The 20691-nt window shown below is 43.1% G+C and overlaps 1 long non-coding RNA gene across 1 annotated transcript; it reads right to left on the bottom strand.

The window, feature by feature from the left end:
• Positions 1 to 867: 867 nt before the first annotated feature.
• Positions 868 to 17482, bottom strand: LOC119087794. Its single transcript, XR_005091272.1, has 3 exons — positions 17346 to 17482; positions 3685 to 3773; positions 868 to 1181 (listed from the first exon to the last, which is right to left on the bottom strand). It is a non-coding gene; the product is annotated as an uncharacterized LOC119087794 (long non-coding RNA).
• Positions 17483 to 20691: the final 3209 nt, after the last annotated feature.

The following is a 20691-nucleotide window of genomic DNA, read 5'->3' as shown; positions in this document are numbered from 1 at the left end:
AGAAAGGTGGACATAACAGTCCTCCATCATCCTACACAAACTGCCTGTCCTGGTTACTAGGTCTGAGAGTTCCCCTGAGCATCATTCATATCATTTAGCTTCAAACGAATTTGAAGCCAAGGATCCCAGCCATCCGTCACAGGTAGAGGAACAGGATGAGGACTCAATCATCTTTCAGGCAGATAGCCAGATCTGCTAGACCCCGGGCTGCAAAGTGGCACCTCACTGGCTCATCAGACTTTTCCTGCCTGGTGGTAGAGCCTGTCTTGTCCTCAGATTGTCTCTGGAGGATGAGGCCCTGTCTCCTTCTCTTTCTTTTCTTTTTTAAGCTTGGCATGTAAATGCTGCTATTGTCTCTTTCCCTTTTAATGGGAGTTAGCATTTGCCTCTCTCAATGCCTAGTGTTTAAAAGTCTCCATCACTCTCAAGTTTTTAATCAAGTAAAAGTCTTCCTCCTTTCCCCTGCAGTGCTCTCTTGCTCATTTGCTCTTGCACACACACACACACACACACACACACACACACACACACGGAATATTCTCTTACTTAACCAATGCAATTATCACCTACCTCTTCCTATTACTAAATATAATTTTTTAAAAATCACACATGTACAACAGAATTCAGTTTGTTTCCAAATTGTAACTCTAAAGATCAAGCAGGTCATTTAACCATTCCCTTCTCGGCTCAGGTTCCCACCATCCTTTCAAAGCACATTATTGTGGGGTTTGTTTTCTGTCTTTCCAGATGTGTATTTTTTAAAGGGTATATTTATATATGATATATATATATATAATATATGCACAAATATATCTAATAAATTGCTAACATATTTAAGCAATAAAAAGAAAATACTGATACCTTCAGAATGGATGGATGTGAAAATGTGTTCAACTAAGTGGAAGATGCCAGACTTAAAAAGCCACATATTGTATAATTTGACTCATAATATTTTAGAAAAGAAGAAACCATAAGGCTGAAAACATGCCAATGGCCAACTGTTGCTGGTTTTTTGTTTGTTTGTTTGTTTGTTAACCATTTATTTAGACCTATCTCTGCTACTGTAGAGCGCTCCAGTTCATTCTTTTCGCTGCTGTGTCATTTTTCCATTACACGTACTTCATCTTTCATTTATGTAGTCCTGGTACTTGTGGTTATTTAGATTTTCTTCCCGTTCTCTGCTAATAAAAAGACAAAGTGATGAATAGCATTTGGAACATCTGAAAGAGTTTCTCTGTAGTGGACATGTAGACATTGTGATAGGAGAATTAACATGAATTAGAATTTCTTACTGCACTGGAAGTTGTGAAAAATATAATCTGTGTCTTGCTTCTAAAATCTCCATTGCTTTCTACCTCAGATAACACCCTCTTCCCTTGAGAGACAGATAGTTCTAAAACAGCTGTTCTAGCCTCACTGTCTCTGCTTCTGTAAACATACTTGCTCATGAACCTTAGCTGTGTTGGCTAAACTTTAAACCCTTAGCCCACCAATAAGAGAAGGTCAGATGTGATGTGGTATAACCTTTAAATATTGAAAAACAAAAACTAACTGCATCGGAGCCCTGTCTTTCTCCCTAGAGCATTGGCACTAGGCCTGCTGGCTGGGTCTGCCAGCAACAAAGATGAGCTCTGCAACTTTCCAAGTGCATGCTTGGTTTCCGGAAGGTCTGATCTCTGCAACAGTAGCATTGTTAGAACGTGAAGTCTGAACCATAAGCTTCATAATGTTCTGCAGTGGCCAAACACATTTGCATTTTTACTAAAACCCTTAATAACTCTTTCTATTATCAAACTAACACATACTTACTCATCTGATTCTATTGTTAGATGCTAAGTGAGACAGATATCTCAGTGAAGGGGGGGTGTGCTTTTATTAACACGCTCTAAAATTATCCTTTATTTTTAGCTAAAATATGATGGTACAAGTTGAGCATGGCCAGAGTCATACCTGCCTACATGCACCCCAAATTAAGCATACCCCCAATGTTATCTTCTGTTTTGCCTTCTTAAATTGTAATCTTAAACTGAGCATGCTCAGGAACGCAGTATTTAAATGGGCATTCTCAGGAACTGGCTCCCTCTAAAATGAATTGGTATAGGCTGCCTTTGTTGAGGGCTCTCTCTCACTGGCTAGGTTCTGCCTCTCTCCACTCACCAAGAAGCAAGCCACTGTATTCACTTACACTACCGGGCTTTCTAAAACATTTGAACCAACCAAGTTTGCTTTGTTTAAGAACAGGGTCTCCTAGCTGGAGCCTTCAACTGGCTCTGCCTCCTGTGCTGGGATTACAGGTCTGTGCTGCCAGACCCAGCTAACACAGACTGCACCAGCCTGTACACCAGCGGGGTGAAAGGTGTACCCAAATGGATCTCAGTGCCATCGTGTTTGAAGAGGCTCCGGTGTTTGGCCTGTTGACTGCATGGGGATGAACTTGCTTAGCAAGAAAAGAGCTGAATGTTAAGGTGAGAAAGGGAGAAGAGGAATACAAAAAAACTGGTCCAAGGGGCTGGAGAGATGGCTCAGAGGTTAAGAACACTGACTGCTCTTCCAGAGGTCTGAGAATCAAACATTTAAATAAATTGATGTTTTTCTAATGAGATAAATTAAATAAAATAAATAAATAAATAAATAAATAAATAAATAAATAAATAAGAAAGAATTGGTCCGAGACATGAAAGAAAAGCAGGGGCAAAGAAGCCATGTGGTCTTAGTTACTCTCCTATTGCTGTGATAAAACACCAGGGCCAAGCAAATCATCAAAGACAGTTATAGTTACAGAGGGTTAGAGTCCATGATAGTGGAGTGAAGGATAGCTAAGACCTCATATCTTGATCCATAACCATGATGGAGGGAGGGAGAGAAAGAAGGAGAGGGAAAGAGACTTTTAAAACCTCAAAGCCCACCCAATGACACACTTCCTCCACCAAGGCCATGCTTCCTAATCCTAATCCTCCCTAAGTAGTTCCACCAACTGGGGACCAAGTACTCAAATATTTATGTGGACATCCTCTTCAAACTGCCAAGCCATGGAAAGCTCTGATATGATGTTTGGGAGCAAGTGGGTTTCTGAGGGAGCAAAGATGTGTTTAAACCTCATGGGGTCTATGCTAACTGCTCTGCACACATATTTTATTTACTTTTTATGATTAACTGCAAGAGTTATCAACATGCTCATGATTCTGGGGCATGTTCTACATGGCTTCTCAAGAGTTCTCCTGGGCAATTAAGCGCCCGCTGCCACAGTTGCATACTTAAAGGCTCCTCTTTCCCACTTTACTTCCTTACTCCTTGCTAGTGTTTCCCGGCTTCACCTTCTGACACCGTTTGCACTTTCATCTTTGTGTCAAGGTCACAGCTGCCACATTGTGGCTGTAGTCCAGAGACACAGACACATAGTTCTCCCAGGTTCCTCACGGGTCCAATGTGCTTTTAGCAGAGGCTGGGATGGATGCTCAGGGCAGCAGATGGCTGGAGGACTTGGCTGGGCTTGAGGGTCTACAGTCAGGTGGAGCTAATGCAGGCTAGTCAGCCAGAGAAAGAAAGTTGATAATCACTATGCACAGGGGATGAGCCCTCCAACCACTGACCGATGTCTCACAAGCCATCAAGGCATCCAGGAGTCAGGACTACAAAGTCCATCACCCAAGGAAGAACTGGAAGACACCCTCCCCAGAACCTCACCTCTTTTCTGCCATATAAGCCACTGAGCCTTCTTTCATGAATCAAATCTTGCCATGGTCTCAGAGAAGGAAGCAGATGATGGGAAAAATCTGTAAGATGGAACATATAGGACAATAAATGATTAGATTGAAATAATTCAAAGTTTATTGTTATTTCTTACTCAGAGGTAGGTGGGACCAAGGTCAAACAATGAAAGAGGCTTCCCTTTCTCTACATAGTTCAGCTATGTTAAGATGTGTGATTCCAGCCAGACATGATGGCACACACCTAGGATCCCAGCACTTGTTAGTCTGAAGCAGTGGTACAACATGCAACCCTGTCTCAAAAAAAGGGACAGAGACTTCTACACAGACAGCATGAACAGATGAGATCTGGGTACCAATAGTAGGAGCCAGTCCCTTGAGGATTCAAAAAATCTCCGAGAAATAAGATGCCACCCAGTGACGGACAGAAATAGGAAGCACTCTCCACAATGTCTTTCCAACATGCCAGGCAGTGAATTGGCTTCTTCAGTTCTAGCACACTTTCAGGAGTGGCTTTTTATTTGTTTTAAAGTACCTCTCAACTCCTGAATTCTGGCCCTCCCTTAACAGGATGTTGTTAAAAATGGGCCAGCTTTTCCTCAGGCTTGAGTTCTCTTTTGGAGGGGATCACTATGCAGAAGCACTTGTCTGTCTGTTTTGTATTCCCCTGGAGTGGTTCTGCCTGTTCTCTGCTAAGACAGGATCTGACCTCCCTCAGCTCAGACGGGACCCACTCCAGCCCCTCAGTCCTATGCGTGGGGATTGCAAGGCTCACATACAACTACCATTGAGAAGCTGCCAATGAGGGACAGGGTGGGATTCTGGCCTTAACACTCAGCTCTGGCTGAATCCCACAGATCTGATTATTGAGGGTGAGAACTGCGGTGGAGATGCCATTGTGGAGGAAGTGGGAGGGCACTTTAAGGAATTTACACAGTACCTTTGCCTTGGCAGGCCTTTATTCATCCACAGCCAGCTACATCTCAAAGGCTCAGCTGACAAAGCTTGAGCTCCTCTCTGAGCCAGTTAGAGGAGGCAGTCTAAGACCTCTCGCTTGAGTAAACTCACAGTTTGTACTGGTTCCTAGTCCTGAACAATATCTAAGAACAGGGCGCCAGGCATTTCCTTTATTGGCAGCATAGTGACTTTTCATGGGATAAATCTCAAAATGGAAGGGCCAGAGGCCGATCTGCAGCTAATAGGGAGGGGAGGGGAATGGTAACCATAGCAGCAGCAAAAATAACACTAATGGTAGGGATTATGCACGGAGCCCTCTCTTTAGGCCAGGCCACAGTAGGCAGCTTCCTGGGCCCAGACAACCCTTCATCACCCATGAGTCCACACTGCCTTCGAGGAAACTCAGTCTGAGAGAAGGAATTTTTCCCCAAATCCTAATCCTGCAACTGCCAAGGGACTGAGCCAGGAAGCCAAAATGAAAACCCAGGTTCACGTTCCATCAAGATTTCTCCCTTTGGATTTTTTCTCAAAGCCTTTGGTGTTACAATTTGAAAAATGAGGCCAGTGACACAGCTCAGTGATAGAGTTGGCAGCCTCGCACGTCCAAGGCCCTCGCCTCAAAAGAAAAGGAAAACATAATTAATAGAGGCCATAGGAGAACAGGTAGGTAGAGGCATGAGGATCAGAAATTAAGGCCATCCTTGGTTACATAGAAGATTTGAGGCCAGCCTGAGCTATCAAAGAAACAATAACAAATAAAATAAAAAAATTCAAGCAGAAAGGTGGGCGGAGAGGGAGTGTAGACAGGTTGGTTAATGGTACCAGGTTGTAGTTGGATGAGACTGAATTCTGATGCTCTAACACACAGTATGGTGACTGTGGTTGACAGTAGTTAAGTATATACTACAAAATAACTAGTAGACAGATTTTAAATGTCCCCAACACGAAGAAACAATGGGTGTTTGAAGTGACTAGCATGCCGGTCCCCCGACCCTTTCATTACCCCTCATACACTTGTACTGAAGTGTCACGCCATACCCTATAAATGTGTCTGACTATTACGTCATTCAAAAGTAAGTATGCATGTGAAAAGACACGTGGCCTGAAACCAAGTCCCTTTATTTATGACTAATTCACAACTAGTCCAAAAGGGAGGATTATTCTGAAATTCTACACTGGCGCAGAATCCCACGTGTTTGGTAATTTGCCACGGATTTGGTAATTTGCCATTCAGTAGATCCTTTGTGTACAACTTTCTTCTGGAGGTGGCAAGCCTGTGTAGTGACCTTTCTGTGATATCTCTGAGCTTCCGACTCTTCCCTTAACTCTCCACAAAGATGCTTGTCCAGTTCCAACATTACCACAGAGAACCAAGGACAAAGTGGGAGGGCTGCCGCTGTTGCTCCCCCCCCCCCACAAGAGAGGTCTGCAGAGAGGTTTGCTTGGACGTGTGTCTGTGTTAGGATTTCTATTGCTGCAATGATACATCATGATGAAAAATGACGTTGGGGAGGAAAGGGTTTATTTCAGCTTACACTTCCACATTGCTGTTCATCACCAAAGGAAGTCAGGACAGGAACTCAAACAGGGCAGGAACCTGGAGGCAGGAGTTGATGCAAAAGCCATGGAGGAGAGCTAGTTGCTGGCTTGCTTCCCATGCTTGCTCAGTCTGCTACCTTATAGAACCCAGAACCACCTGCCCAGGGATGGCACCACCCATCGTGGCCTGGGCCCTCCCCACTGACCACTCATTGAGAAAATGCCTTACAGCCTGGACTCATGGAGGCATTTCCTCAACTGAGGCTCCTTCTTCTCTGATGACTCTCGATTGTGTCAAGTTGACACACAAATCCAGCCAGTACAGTGTGCTTTCACCACTAAAGGCAAAGTTACTGAATACTAACCTGTTTTCATATTGCTATTTTAAAATAGTGAATTCAAATTAGACTTCAGTACATAAGACCTGTACCAGTGATTGGAATTGGGGGCTGGAGCATATCAGCCGTATCTTACGTGATAATCGTACTGCAAATGTATGCACATTCCATCCTGAGGGTTGAAAAACAGTGATCGCAGCAAGGAGACTGAAGGTGAGTGTGTTTGCTGCAGACTATTGTTTCTCAAGGAGTGGCCATTACTCGAGTGAGTCTTTCTATGTGCCCACTCTCAGCAGAGCCAGAGGGCCACCTCCCCAAATGAATGCTGGGAGACTAATTGGTTTGCCAAGAATTATCAAAAATGCTAGTGTGTTTTAGAAAACAGGAGTTTTCCCTGGATTACCTGCTGTTTAAGGATAAGAACTCAGACCAAATGACTCTAAGGTATTAGATAAAAGTGAATTTTAATCTGATCAGTTGGGATTTTTTTTTTTTTCATAAACCAGATTACATAATGTGCCCTGCCAGCTTTAAGCCTCCTTGGTCCATGCCAAGCTGTATTTGCACTAATCGCTTTTGACACAGTGCCCAAAGTAACAGAGTAGAATCTCCCTACAGTGTGGATTTTAGTCCACAGGGCCCAGCTCTTGAGACCCAGTTCTCTGTGCCCATGAGTGTCGTGACGCTCTGCAACATCACCCTCCATCACAAGCCGCTCTGCATTTGTCATAAATCAGTGCGGTTCATGGGTGATGGGAGGAGAAGTTATAATAATACCGTCAGTAATGAACGGTTCTGAGGAACTTCCTAAGTCCCAGGTCACATGCCAAGCGTCTCAGAGGAACAGCCATTTCATCCTGTAGCTTCTCTCTGCTGCAGATGCCAGCCTACATCCAGAGGGCCACAGGATGAACCAGAGGGAATTCCTTAAAGGAACATTCACAGAGGTGAGGGGAAGACAAAGGGTCCTTCCTACATGAGAAGGTGAGGGGCCCAAGGCATAACAACAGTGAATAGTCTTCAACGGCCCAGACCTGGAGGAGCAAGGCAAAAGAGTCTGGTAAGAGCTGGAGTCACAGGATGGCATTAAAGGGACGTAGCTATATGTTGAGGCCGGACCAGAGTGAGTATAAGACAGTCCGAGCCAGGAGAAAGGTAAGAATGCCTGGGTTTCTCTCCTGCCTCAGGCAGCACCCACTCGCCACACCCAACTGGCAGACAGAGGGCGCTGGGGCACACTAATGCGAGAGGTCATGCTCTTGGGTGTAAATTATCGAAGAGAATTGGATCCATGAAAAGCAAGTGGAGAAAAACCAGCATAACATAGTGGTCATTGTTTTCATTCGTAACCTAAAATGCTCAGGCAAGAGGTGGGACAAGTGGGGCTCAGAGTGATCCAGTAATTTCCCCAAGTTGGCTAGTGATTTGGCGCCAGGCTTCCTGACTTAGGCTGCCCTTGGTGTGGTCTCTGTGGTTCTTTCACTTCCTCCCACTTTGGAATCAGGTGACCCAAACCCTGCTTGTTGTCCAAATCCATCCCTTTCCCTGTGACAAGCTGCAGCCTGCAGTCTCTCGGGCCAGCTTTCTGCTCTAATGAAGTCATTTCCAGTCTGAAACCGTCAGACTTGACTTTGGTGTCGTCTTACACAGGCAGGCACGCTGCAGTGAACTGCTGTCCCCCTGGCCTTAGACTTGTGCCAGTTTGTTTTCCATTACTATAATGAAGTACCTGAGGCTGGTTAACTGATAAAGAAAAGGAGTTTACTTAGCACACAGTGTGGGAGGTTTACAGTCTAAACAGTGTAGTGCTAGCTTAGACAAAGGCTCCACAACTGTGTCACCCCACGGCAGGTAACACCATGAAAGAAACATGGTGGTGAGAGAGATCACAGGGTAAGACAGGAAGCTAGAGAGATTCTGGAGGCCCATGACCTACCTAACTCCCCCACCCAGCCCCACCTCGTAAAGGTCCCATTACCTCTCAACATTCCTACACTAGGGATCAAGCTTGTGATACCTGCAACATTGGAGGACATGGTCAAAGCATAATAATATTGCATATTAGATTCCCTCTTACATTCCATTCTACGCTATGGAAAAGGTGACACTGATGAACGTGATGCCACTGTCACCATCCTCTCTCAATACTGACAGCCTTGCACATGAATAGGGCCTGGTAGGTTTGCTTAACTTAAAATACTTTTACTGCATTTCTCATGTGCATGTTTTTCACACTCTCTAGTGGTCATTTCATCTGGTTAAATGGAAGCAAACTTCAAAATATTCACACTGTAATTTCTAGAAACTATATTCTCTCTCTCTCTCTCTCTCTCTCTCTCTCTCTCTCTCTCTCTCTCGGTATTATCCTTCCTTCATGATCACAATTGTTGTCTAAGTGGGTAAATGGATGGATGGATGGATGGATGGATGGATGGATGGATGGATAATGGATGGATGGATGGATGAATGGATAAACAAAAACCAGAGAACCCACTACTACAGAATAGATAATGGAGGTAGAAAGCTTAGGGGTGAGCAGGTCCTAGTCAGAACACTCTGAGATGGCCTGATATAGCAGACTCTAGGAATAACCTCAGGGGACACTTGCAGACAGTCATCTATAACTCCACCCATGGCTTCTTGTATCTTTGTGCCCTAGGCAGTCTCTGGCCTGCAGGGCCACTAACCAGCACAAGGAAATTAGAGTTAATACCCAAGGCACAAACTTCAACCATTAAGGGTCAAGAATTGGTGGATAAGTATGCCAGTTTCCATCCCCCTAGGTAGTATAATAATTATTGGTTGTGTTATGCATAGTTCCTGAGGAGCTAGAGCAGAACTGGTAACTGTCACCTGCCTACCTTGCATAAAGGCTTCTACCCTTCCCTCCTTGGTTACTTTCCCAGTGCTTCCGGCAACCCTCATCCAAATACATTATCTGCATTCAAGTCTTGTCTCAAGATCTCCTTTAGGGAGAGCCAAGGCCTAAGGCACTGGGAAGAGATCTTCCAGGAGTTGCATAAAGACAGCAGCTTTAGGCTTTCTGTCTGCACTGGAATAGGTTACCTGCAATTCTACTTCTCTCAGTCTCAAACTTCATAGCCCTCTGTAGACAGTCCATGGTACTTGACCTTGCCTACTTCTATCACTTCCTAAATGTGAGAAACAGATGATTGGACTCTGTCCATGACTTTGGTCCTGCCTAAAATGTCACAGGTAATCACAGCTCAAAAACTAAGTAGGTATTTATCTTATTAAAGCCAGTTGAAGGTCAATGTGGTGGTATACACCTTTAGTCCCAGACTCCAGAGACAGAGGCAGGTGGATCTTTGTGAGTTCCAGGCCAGCCTGGTTTACATTAGGAGCTCCAGGCCATGCAAGATTATATAGTGGGACCTTGCCTTAAAACAACAAAATACAGTTGAGGAACACCTAATGAGCCATCCAGGACAACTTTAGTAATGTTCAACTTCTTAGCCCTTCCCCAAAGGGAATAAACCAGGAAATCTACACATAATCAGACTAACCCAAAACAGATGAACAATTACCCAGGGGAAGAAGCCACTAATTACTCCCCTAGACGTTAGTCATGACACTCCCTGTCATCAGAGGATTAAGTCAAATCCCTCTGTGTCCACTTAATTTCTCTATTAACTTGGTTGAAACTGTTAAGTTAGCTCTGTAGACCTGTACAGGCTTGAAAGGGAAGGTATTTAACAAAGAAGCAGGATGTTCTAGGTAGAAAGTGGCTCCGCCCTACCATTAACATTACTTTGTTTATTTAAGAGAATACCATTCAAGTTCTTACCTATTTTATCTTAAATCATGTTTCGTTATCAAATGTAATGTGAGGATCAGCAATGAATCTAGAAAAATGCAAACCAGGAAATAAAAAGCAATGCATGAATCCAGGCAGCCATCTTGGGGCTGTGTTTTCTCTCTACTGAGCATTGTATGTATGTATGTGATAGGTACTCTTCACATATTTTAATTTTCTTTTTGTATCTTTAGGAAGGTGGATACATGGAGTGCAGATGTATTTGACACCAATTTTCTTATTAGAAAGGCTACCCCAAAACTATATTTTCAGAGATCATTTCTGTAGTGCATTATTAGAAAAATTTCTTTCTGTATAGAGTATGGAACACAAAGGGGTGGAGGGATACTAGAAGTAAAGGGTAAGACTTCCTGTGTTAATGGTACATTAATAAGTTAAAAGTAAATTAACCAAAACTAAGGATTATGAAGAAGCCTTATGAAAATCTACTAGTTTGTAAGCTAATTTAAAAATGTAATTTAAAAAAGATGTTTGAGAAGCATGTGGATCTCTGGGTTCAAGGCCAGCCTGGTTTACAGAGCACCCAGGCCTACACAGAGAAACTCTGTCACAAACAAACAAACAAACAAACAGTTTGACCAGAGACAACCTGCAAGGTTGGGCAACGGATTATTAAATTAAAATCTATGTCAGGCATAAGTTATTTCCCTGAATTATTGGTCAGGGAGGCCCCAGAGGAATCCAAAAAACATAGGATGTTACTGTTGCTCTTCAATTTTCACCATAACTAAATGGTAAGACCCATTGCTGAAGATATCATACACTTTGATTTCAGGACAATGAGAAATCCATCTTGAACTGACCAGGAACTACAGGCTACCGTTCATAGTGTTGGAATGTGCTATGCAGGCTACTGGGGGAGAAAAAATATCAGTGATCTTACACAACTTTGGGTCCTGCATACTCCAGTACTGACAGGTAAGATGTGCCCCCGGGTGCCATATGGCATAACTGTTATGAGAACAACCATCCACTTGCTGATTGGACTTGAGGCCTGCTTTACAAGAGGGATTCATCCCTGGTACTGTTAACTGACCCTCGGATGGGGATGACTGTTGTTAATTTTGCTTAAGGGTCATGGTGTGAAACTTCTTTTTAAATATTTGTTTATAACTATAGATTTACACTGGCCTCAACCTTGGTCAGAGAAGTTTCTTTTTATGGTGGGTAGTGGTTAATATAGAAACCCATAGCTGTTCAACATGCCAAGAATAAGTGACTGCATGTGCTCAACTAGAGATGGGACGTTTATATCAACTCTCCCCCTGCAAAAGCTCAGGGGACATCGCAGATGAAGAAATAAAAAGAATATAAGTACCAATGTGCTGTGGGATGTTCTGTATATTACATGTGTTGCTCTGATTGGTTAATAAATAAAACACTGATTGGCCAGTAGCCAGGCAGGAGTATAGGCAGGACAAGGAGAGAGGAGAATTCTGGGAAGTGGAAGACTGAGGCAGAGAGACACTGCCAGCCGCTGCACTGAAAAGCAAGATGTAAGGTACCGGTAAGCCACAAGCCACGTGGGTTTCTCTGTGTAGTTTTTGGTGCCTGTCCTGGATCTCACTCTGTAGACCAGGCTGGCCTGGAACTCACAGAGATCCTCCTGACTCTGCCTCCTGAGTGCTGGGATTAAAGGTGTGTACCACCACCTCCCAGCTAATATAAAGCATTTTGAAAATGTGCATCATCACTAACATTCAGTACAATGATCACTACATCTTTGCCTACTTTCTATCAGAATTTTAATGTTCTTACTAAAGAATAAGTAAATATACACTGGAAACAGAAGCATGGGGATTGTCACATTTACTGAAAATATCTTTCCTATTTGTCAGCAGATGTTAGCTTACTGCATTTTAAGAAAAGTTTCTCTCATGTATTTCTAGCTTTTAAAATGATTTTGACAGGCGTGGTGGCAAGTGTTTTTAACCCTAACACTAAAAAGGCAGAGGCAGGCAGATCTCTGTGAGTTTGAGTCCAGCCTGGGCTACATAGTGAGTTCCAGGCCAGCCTGTTACATAGTGAGACTCTTTCTCAAAAGAATTATTTTTCAATTTTTACATTTAATTTCTTATCAGCTCCAGAATTTATTTTTAAATGATCAACTTCTATTTTCCTAATAAACTATTTTAACAAGAATTTGTTAAGTACTTTAGATAAAAGTCACTATGTCTTTTATCTTTTTACTTTTTTAATTGTGTGATACCTCAGTAAAACCCCCCATTCTATCTCCTACAGACAAAGAGAAGCTTAAACCAGGATTCCTAAGTGTAGATAAGAACTTAGACCCCTTTTTCCCAGGTGGCTGTATCTGCTACAGGGACTTTGGAAAACAGTCAGGATATTCGACCAAAAGACTAAAAAGGGAGGCGGGTTAAAATAAATTATATGGTCTGTGCCTTTAAGAACTAGCCTCACAAAGAAAGGGGAGTGCTCCTTCCAACCTCCCTGCTGTGAGTGAGAAATTTGGAAGAGCCTCCCTGGAGACTTGTAAACTTAGAAAACACCTTACTTTTAGATTCTGTACCTAAAGTCTCCAGTGGCGGCTTTGGGGACTGTGATCTAGGCCAGGCCAGTTTCAAGTCCCCAGAAATGATGGCGCCAGCCCCAGGAACAAAAGAACAGAGTCAGGATGTCTGATGGTAACCAATTAACCACGAGATGCCCCTCTCCAGAGATAACAAGACCAGTCCCTGGAGATGAGTTGTAAAACTCCTGACAGGGCAAACAGATAAGATAAAATAAGATCAAGTCCAGGCCCGGGAAAAACTTGACCAATCAAGGATGGACCCGTACTAACCCCCTCCCCTCTAAGAAATTTTATGGGTTTTGCCTATAAAAACTAACTTCCCTAAGAAAGAGGCACTCCTCCCTGCCTCACTGTATTGGGTGTAGGAATGAGTCCCTGACTAGACTTGTATCTGCAGAATAAACCTTGCTGTTGCATTCTGGACATCCAAGGTCTTCGGTGGTCTCTTTGGGGGGTCACAATCTGGGCATAACATTGATTATTTTTATTTATGTTGTATCGTGTACACCTGTGAGTTTATGTGTGCCACCACTATGTGCTTGTAGTTCCCACAGAGGCCAACAGGGGCGCAGGATAGCCTGGATCTGGAATTACAAGTAGCTGTGAACTGCCTGTTGTGGGTTCTGCAAGAGCAGTGTTTTTAATCAGAGTCATCATTCCAGGCCTCTTTCCTCTTTTAAATTAGTAATTGAGGTCAAACTTTGTCCAACACCTGAAAAAAGATCAACAGAGTCTCTTTGCAGCCTTGGAATTGTTGGTTCAGATTTTGGAAAGTGCTTAAACACAGATTGCTTCGGAGAAAATTTAATGGAGAGGAAGGCCTGTTTGTCTTCGGTGTGTGTAGAGATGATGACGCTTTATTCCTGGGCGTTTCCTGTGACTGCCTGAAGACCCATGGCAGGCAGGCATTCAAGGCCACTTCCTCGGCATCCTTCCTACAGGGCAGTACTCAGGCACTATTTTGCCAAGAGGTTAATGGCTGGAGGAAGCCCCTTTATCAGGCAATTGTCAAATACATGAGCCCTTTCTCTTCCTGGAATGAAGTGCTAATAGATTTGTGTTGAAGAGGAAGTGGGAGGCAGGATGACCTAATGTTTGTTTCTCGTTTCTGGCAAGTTTTAGATATTTTTCAACAAGAAAATACCATTAAACACATTCTTCACACAAAACCCAGTCCACCAACTTGGAGGTAGTTAGATATCAGAACACTGGTCATGTTGGCTTGCAGTACCATGGATGCTTGCTGTGTGTAAGCAGTTCATGAGGAGTCAGCCCTTTGGCTGTCTGTGTGTTCGTACATTGGAGTGGCCTCTGATGGCCTTTGTTCCCTTCCACAGGCCATTTTCTGTACTTCCTGTGTCTGTCCCTACTTCTGTGTCTGCCACCTTACATGAGTCTGCCATTAGCTGCCACAGTGGTTGTCAGGTCCAGCGAGAGCCAGTCTGAACCCCTGTGCTGGTGTGATCACTTTGCTCCAGCCAGGGCCTATGAAGGAACAGCTTCGGGAAGCCTCGGAACAGAACTAAGACAACTAGGAGGCCCCAGCAGGCCTCAGCCTGCAATCCGGAAGCCAGCAGCACATGCGGACTTCTCTTGCATGAAATCATTAATTCCCTTTCCTTTCTTACGTTGTATCAGAAAAAGTCTTAAGCAACACTGTTTTATTATACACATACGCTCTGGTGATTTATTTTTAGATAATTCAGATTTATTATAAATGTAAATTTTAAGATTATGAACAAAAGAGATACTGCAACAATAAAATATTGATACAGGAATTTTTTTTAGTATTTTTTTTTTTTGAGCATTTCATACAACATACTTTTATCATACTCTTTCCCTTCCCCTAACTCCTCCCAGATTCTCTCCCTACCCCAACTCTTTTGACTTTAAATCTTCCTTACAACAAAGAAGATTCACTCTAGGATTATTAAGAATGGACTTTTTATTTGTTTTTTTCCAGACCAAGTCTAGCTATTTAGCCCTGACTGTCCTGGAACTCAGACAGGCTGAGTAGACCAGGCTGGCTTCAAACTCAGAGAGATCCACCTGCCTCCTGAGTACTGGGATTAAAGGCATGGGCCACTACCGTCTCCACCCCTCAAGAATGTACTTTTTAAAACTTTTTTTTTAATATATACTCATAATTCTTCAGTATCTGAGCTTTTTGCTTTTTGTTTTGTTTTGTTTCCTTTGAGACAGGGCTCACCTTGTAACCTAGGCCAGCCACCTCGAACTCACATTGGCTTCAAGGGCCAAAGTTAACCTATATGTCCCACTTACCCAAGGACAGATAACTTCCTGGAACGCTGGGGGTTGTGGTTCTTCTGAGATAACAAGCCATTTGTTTTCACTCCCATAAACAAGTTTGTTTGACCCAATCAGACATGCTTGGTCACGTGTATGTAAGCAGGATATATGTCAGAATGTATGCCTGCCTCTGATTGGATGTAGGCAGCAAGTGTGTCAAGAAACATGCTTGCTCCCAGCCTGATCGGACCTGGTGGGAAATGCATAGCCCTTATGGGGTTGCCTTTATAAGCCTTTCAAAATGTGACTTGTGGCCAGCCATTTTCTGGGAACTCCCCCCACTCCAATGGTCTTGGCCAGAGTCCATCGTTCTGGCCAGTACTCTATTAAAGCTTGCTTCAAATTTGTCTCAAAAACTGGAACTGGTCTTTCTCTCCTGATTTTAAGGTTTAACACTTCCTCACCTTCTGAATGCTGGCATTGAAGGCCTGGGCCACCTCACTCAGCTTTCTTCAATATCTGTTTGGATTATTTATTTATTCATTTATCAGTCTATCACCTATCTGTCTATCTATCTATCCATCTATCTATCTACCTGTATGTATTTATTTATTTATTTATTTATTTATTTATTTATTTATTCAGTACTGTGGATAGAGCCCCAAGGCCTTGGATATTAGGCAAAGTGCTCTATCCAATTTGATATTTTTTAAAAGATGTATTTTTTTTTTTATTTTGTGTGTAGGGTATTTTGCCTGCATGTGTGTATGTGTACCATTTGCAGGTCTGGTGGCTATGGAGACCAGCTGAAGCTACAGATGGTTGTGATGCACCGCAGGAGTGCTGAGACCGAACCTGGTCCTCTGTAAGAGCAGCTTGTGGATTCGGAGCCATCGCTCCAGCCCACCGTAGGCTGGGCTTTAACAAACACATTCATTCACCTGTGTTTCCTCAAACAAGACGTAGAATTTTCCATCCCTTCAGGCACTTCTCTTTTTAGTTAATCTCCACTCCTGCCATGAAGAACCACATTCCAGTGTCTACACCTGGAGATTAGCTTTGCCTGGTCTCAAAATGCATCCACATTCCCATGTGTCTCTTTTTTTCCTGTGTATCTCTTCAAGCAATCTGTTCTTTTGTGTCTAGTAGCTTCTTTCACTCATTCAGCAAAGTTCTTTTAGTTCATCTACATTTCGGTGTGAATTAGTTCTTTTGTTGTTTTTGCTTTGTTTTGAGGCAGGGTTTCTCTATTTAACCTGGCTGTCCTGAAACTCGATTTGTAGACCAGGCTGCCTCAGACTCACAGAGATCCACCTGCCTCGGCCTCTAGAATGCTGAGATCAAAGGCGTACATCACCACTGCCCAGCTGTGGGTCAGTTTTTACTTCCACTTACTGAAGTGATACTTTCTTGTCATTCTTTTCCTTGTGGATGCCTATTTTAAGGTTTTAGAGATGAGATTTTGTTCATATTCATGTTGCACAAAACTCAGAAGTCTAACCCTGTAATACCACCACAGCCACGCAAACTCATAAGCTAATATCACCACAGGCAGATGGAGGCTAGCCATTTAACACACAGTGAATGCCCTAGTTCAGCCACAGAGAGTGGGTACCCAGTACCAAGGCAGCATCCTTTGTGGGTTAAACAAAATCACTTGAGATTTTGAGAGGTGCCCCAGGCAATATGCCTGCTTGACAGAAGCCTAGATGTGAACTTTAGACTCCTTTAGACTGAGGATCTGCAAACATCTGCATGGGTGCGGATGTTAAAATGAAAATTGGGGCAACAAAATTGGGCCAGCTGCAGAGCTGGGACCCTTTTCTAGCAAAGGAAATGGTAAGTGCCAAGCCATGAAGAAGGAAGGAAGGTTCTAAAGGAAGAGAAAGAGAATTGTGTGAACTCAAGAGAGTGAATGAGGAAGTCAGCAGAAGGAAGAGACTCTGATGCATAGATAGCTTGTTAGTGTGAGGTACAGTCTCATGTAGCCCATGCTGGCCTTGAACTTGAGGACCTCCTATCTCAGACTCCCAGTGCTGGAATTACAGGCGGGTACCACCACACCCAGCCTTAGGTACACAGGGCTTTATTAGCTATAGACTAGGATTCCCTCTGATAGAGAATGGGGTTTGCCATCAGTTCGATCCTTTGTCACAAATTACACTCATGTTTTAAAAGCCTACCATTGTTGTCAGAGAAAAAGTGTCCTGTGGATCACAGTTCTTGAAGCACCTCCATCACAGCATGCCACATAGAAGCTGCTCCCTGTGTAGTCTTTGTGCCTTAAAGCTGAAGAATCCAGATAATTTTTAACTCTAGGCCACCTGAGAAAAGCTGACAATGTTAGCTTTTACCTCAACTCTATGGACAGACTTTGTTTCCTTTTTCTATCATTTGACTTTTGCATGACCTTCATTGCTACTTCAGGGGCACACACACACACACACACACACACACACACACACACACACACACAATTTATTGTTTGAAACTGTTGGCTTCCACTTCAAAGGTGGACTGGTTGTAGAGAGAAGTGGTTTTCTTGTATGAATTGTCAATAGTATAAATGGGAGAGTTGACTGGGAATTAAAACTTCCGTTTTTTTTTTTTCCTAGGAAAGTAATAATTAACAAAGGCTTCTCACGAAGATGACCTGGGCTCAAGCCTCTACCCAGTTCACCTATTGTGCAACTATTTACGTGTTCTCTAGTGTCTGAGTCACTATGGAGCAGAAGAGTCAAAGCACAGGAGGAAAAGAATATAAAGGGAGAGCCTGAGTTCAAAGCTCGAGTTCAAAGCCCAGCTCTATCGCTTATGAGCAACTTTAGACAGGTTTTTTAAGCTCCCAATGTCTCGGTCCTCTCACCTGTGCGATGGGCTGACAGTAGTCTCCATCTCAAAAGGCTGTCATGTGGCCCCTGAGGTGGAGCAGGCCTGTAAGCCCAGCACTCCTTGTAGCAGAGGTAAGTAGATCTCTGTGAGTTCAGGACAACTAGGGCTACACAGAGAAACCTGCCTCAAAGACAAAACAGAAACAAATGAGGAGAGAGAGAGAGAGAGAGAGAGAGAGAGAGAGAGAGAGAGAGAGAGAGAGAGAGAATATTATGTGGACAGAGATACTTCCAGAAACACTTAGAAATAATGCTTCCCACGGACTGTGTGCTTTCTGAATTTAGCTACTTGTGTGCTTTCTGAATTTAGCTACTTTTATTTCGAAAGTATTGTCTGTTCCTCACAAGGACAAAGCATTGTTGGCTTGATGTTTTCTGGCACAGGTCTCACAAATATCTCAAAACCCGTTGGGATCTCTCAGCTGGCGGAAAAATGCTGATTATTCAGGTGTCACCTCTAAATAGCAGCAGAGTTGTTACCGTTCTGATTAGGTAAGCAATGCCCGAAAAGCGCTGAATCACAGTCCTGATTCTCCTGATGGAAACTCACGAGGTCACTATGCTCACTTTCTATTTTTGGAATTACCTTCATAGCTGGAATTTTTGGTGAGGAAATGAGAGTGAGCCAGGGGACTATATTATTTAGAAATGATGTCTGCAATCACATCAAGTTGGTGGAAGTGGGGAATAAATACATCAGAGTCAACTGATTGGAGGTGAGAAAGGAATAACAACAGCCAGTTAATCTAATTTTCAGTAAAAACAAGTGATGAAAAAGGATCATAAAAACCAAGTCAATCCACTATTGTTTTAATTAAAAAGACAGAGCAAGGCAGATCCTGAGTCACCTTCCTGATCCACTGTTTTTATTGACTTGAGATAACAAAGGATGAGAGTCTGAAAGGAACTGTTCAGTTTCTGCCCAGCAGAGAACTCACATCCTGGAATTCCCCCAGCCTTGAGGATTGTTGCTTAAGTCAATATTCTGAACACAAAGTTTGTTGGGGGAAAGGAAAAAAAGTTTAAACTCAGAGAAATTTTTTGTTAGCCACTGACTAAACCATTTCTTTTTTTTTTTTTCTATTGATAGATTTGCCAACTTTCCACAAAACAGATTCTTTTTAGGTGTGTGTGTGTGTGTGTGTGTGTGTGTGTGTGTGTGTGTGTGTGTATGTGTTTACCACGGGTATGTGTGGGTGCCCTCAGAGGTCAGAAAAGGCTGTCAGATTCCCTGTAGCTGGAGTAATAGGAAGTTGTGAGCCACCCAGTGTGAGTGGTGGGAACTGAACTCAGGTTTTTGCAAGAGCAGTACTCACTCTTAACTGCTGAGCCATCTCTCCAACTCTAACAGAGTCTATATTTCTTTATTTCTTTTTTTTTAATTATGCATACGGGATGGAAGGGTGAAGGGCATATGCACCTGTATGCAGATACCCGAATCAAAGGCCAGAGCTGTCACATCCCCTGAAGTGGTTGGGGACCATCTAATATGAGTCCTGGGATCAGAACTCTGGGCCTCTGCAAAAGCAGTACATGCTCTTAACCACTGGGCTACCATTTGGCCCTTAATTCTACATTTCTGTACTACGTGCTTTGTGGACACACCAACCATTTCAGCACATTTGAAAGACATGTGTAGTTAGATAACAAAGTAAAGTCAGAATAGGGTTGTGCCAAATCTGACAGAAAACCAAAGTAGATTCATGTTTTGTTTTTTTTTTTTTTTTCCGATTATGAACAATGTACTTTGGACAAACAAGTATAGAAATGATGAATTCAAATCACATGCCTTCCAAAGATCTGCTATGGTGTTTTTTACCCTATAAACCCACTCCCATGTACGAGTTCCAGCAACCACACACACATGCATGGGCAAAAGTAAAATGGTAGACTAGCCTGAGTATCTACCATAGTACACGGGATACAATGAACCAGCTAGAAGTAGGGTGATTGACATTTAAAAAGAAAATTTCAGGAATATAATACCAAGCAGAAAAAGCAAGGTGAGAGAAGAGCCTGCTAGAATGAGACTGCCATTTATGTAATGGATATTATATAAACCACATAAAGGTTTTATGTAGTTTCACAGAGTTAGGTGACATTATAGTTAGAATTATATATGCCCTCTACTAGGCAGGTCTTTCTAACAGAATAGAACTGATAGAATATATATTTGGGGATTTATTAGACTGGATTACAGGGTGTGGTCTAGATAGTTCACCAATGGCCTTTCCATGGCAGAAAGGCCTAGAATCCCATAGTTGTTCAATCCACAAGGCTGGGTGTCTCAGTGGTCCCAGTTTGGTGCTGGAAATCTGGAGGATTCCTGTGGAACTGCCTGCTGGTCTTTGCACTGGAATTCTGAAGAATTTGGGTTTAATATCTGCTGCAGAACAGGATAGAAGAGCTTGCCAGGGAGAGTGAGGTAAGTGGCAAAAAGCAACGTTTCCTTCCTCCATGTCCTTTTACGTGGGCTGTGACCAGAAAAGGTGGTCCAGATTCAGAGTGGGTCTTCCTGCTTTGTAATCTGATTGGTAAAATCTCTCACTGGGGCACACGTCAGTCAACCACTGAGATTGGCCAACACACCCTAAAAGGCTCATGTGCTAAAGGCTTGACTATCAACCTGTGGCTTTGT

This window comes from Peromyscus leucopus, chromosome 4 (genome assembly GCF_004664715.2).
Source record: "Peromyscus leucopus breed LL Stock chromosome 4, UCI_PerLeu_2.1, whole genome shotgun sequence".
NCBI classification, from domain to species: domain Eukaryota; kingdom Metazoa; phylum Chordata; class Mammalia; order Rodentia; family Cricetidae; genus Peromyscus; species Peromyscus leucopus.
This window is presented reverse-complemented; position numbering and strand designations above follow the sequence as displayed.